This window comes from Aethalodelphis obliquidens, unplaced genomic scaffold (genome assembly GCF_003676395.1).
Source record: "Aethalodelphis obliquidens isolate GAN/ISIS:26980383/991018 unplaced genomic scaffold, ASM367639v1 scaffold487, whole genome shotgun sequence".
NCBI classification, from domain to species: Eukaryota; Metazoa; Chordata; class Mammalia; order Artiodactyla; family Delphinidae; genus Aethalodelphis; species Aethalodelphis obliquidens.
The window spans coordinates 1,166-3,497 of NW_020838401.1; the positions used below are offsets into that span (position 1 = coordinate 1,166).

Consider the following 2,332-nt stretch of genomic DNA (forward strand, 5'->3'; position numbering starts at 1 on the left):
AGAGAGGAGATATTTAACAAATGACAAATATTTATTGAGTGCCTATTATGTGCCAGGCACTGTTCTAGAACCTCTACCCACCTCCCAAAAAAAGAAAAAAAAAAGAGTCAGAAAATGCAAATTCTGAGGGAGAGGAAAGGGATGACTGAGGAAGAAGTCTGAAGGGACTGAGAAGACTTAGGTGATGGGGTTTGACCTTAGGCCTCCTATTCAGCCTCCTCACTAAAAATCTCTTCTTCTGCTGTGGCATCTTGCTACTGGTGGTATTCAGAGATGAGGTCTTTCATGTTGCTCTCAGCCTTGGTGAAATCCATCTCGTCCCTGCCCTCGCCTGTGTACAGTGGAGGAAGGCGTTCCAGCAGAACATGGAAGAGAACTGCACTCAGGTGAACTTGAACAACTCCGGTATGGCCGTGCTCTTGCCAATGAAAGTGACCACAACCTTGAGTCCACAGATTGGGATGTTGCAGACAGCTGTCTTGACGTTGCTGGGGATTGATTCCAGGAAGTAGCTGCTGCTCTTGTTCTGCATGTTGAGCTTCTGCTCATCCACCTCCTTCATGGACATTCACCCACAGAAGACAGGAGCCAAGGTGAGGTACCAGCCATAGTGGGGGTCACAGGCAGCCATTGTGTTCTTGGCATAGAAGATCTTCTGGGTGAGCTCGGGCACAGTGAGTGTCTGATACTGCTGGCTTCCACCTCTGGTTAGAGGGGAAAAAACAGGCATGAAGAAGTGAAGACATGGGAAGGACACCATGTTGACTGCCAGCTTGCAGAGGTCAGCAATGAGCTGGCTAAGGAAGTGGAGGCAGGTGGTGACACCACTCTTAGTGGTCAGGATGAGGCGGTTCAGGTCCCCTTAGGTTGGCGTGGTCAGCTTGAGGGTGTGGAAGCAGATGTTGTAAAGGGCCTGGTTGTGGATGCAGTAGGTCTCATCAGTGTTCTCCACCAGCTGATGGATGGTGAGGGTGGCATTATAGGGCTCAGCTACAGATTCGGACACTTTGGTTGAGGGCACTACACTGAAGACTTCATGATGCCATTGGGATACTCTTCACATGTCTTGCTGATGAGCAAGGTGACCATTCCAGAATCTGTGCCCCTTCCAGCGAGTGGGTCAGCTGGAAACCCTAAAGGCAGTCGCAGATCTCTGCCTCCTTCAGAACCACATCCACGACTTAACCAGCTCGGCACCTTCTGTGTAGTGGTCCTTGGCCCAGTTGTTGCCTGCCCCAGACTGACCAAAAACAAAATTGTCTGGTCTGAAGATCTGACCAAAAGGACCTAAGCGAATAGAGTCCATGGTCCCAGGTTCTAGATCCACCAAGATGGCATGAGGAACATATTTGTCACCTGTGGCTTCATTGTAGTTCATGGAGATGCAGTCCAACTGCAGGTCTCTATCCCCATGATATGTGTCGGTGGGGTCTATGCCATGTTCATCACTTATCACCTCCCAGAATTTGGCACCAATTAGGTTGCCACACTGATGGGCCAGGATGTGCACAATTTCCCTCATTGTTAAAATTTATTCTATTTTTTTGCTTGCCTCAAGGTGTGTATGGGGCAAGAAAATGATATGTAATTAGTTTTTCTCTGCTGCTCGTCACAGGCTGGAAGGATTGAATGGGCCCTGGAGGTTGGAGAAACAGGATACAAATGCGGCATCAGGAAGGTTCTGAGAGAGGATCCTTCTTTCTAATACCACAATTTACTACCTATAAGAAATGTAATTCCATTTTCTAGAAATATATTTTATTATTGAAATTATTTTCACAGTTTAAAATGTGTTATATATTTTGAAATAGTGTCTATAAAAGTTCTTATCTTTAAAACTTCTTGCTATTGATGTCACCATATATATTTTAATATTTGAAAGAGATAGTAGAAATATTATAACTTATAATATTTTATTTGCAATTATTATAGTGCTATTTAACCATTTAATATACTTATTTTCTATTATTTTGTCTTTATTTGTAACAAAACTTTCTTTGTAGTAACACAGTTTTGAAATTGTCCATTGTTATATCTTGACTACATACCATTTTTTCATAGATATGTTTCTCATTATCTTTACTTTTCAAATATGTATTAATCATAAATTTTACTAGACCCTTAAATTGGGTTCATATAAGAGTGTATATTGTAATACCCATATAATTTAGGTGAATATTGGGTTTTTTTAATTGCTTTTTAAAGTAATTTATACTTTAATTTCTAAATTAATTTCATTAAGATAATATTTTTGGAATTCCTTAATGTTATTTCTAGGCATAAAATATAGTTAGGTGTTGTAAAATGTTTCATGGAAGCTTACATGCATGAT

At 41.5% G+C, this 2,332-nt stretch overlaps 1 pseudogene; it reads right to left on the reverse strand.

Annotated features, from left to right (window-relative positions):
• Nucleotides 1–206: 206 nt before the first annotated feature.
• Nucleotides 207–1,522, reverse strand: LOC113616782 (tubulin beta chain-like; annotated as a pseudogene).
• Nucleotides 1,523–2,332: the final 810 nt, after the last annotated feature.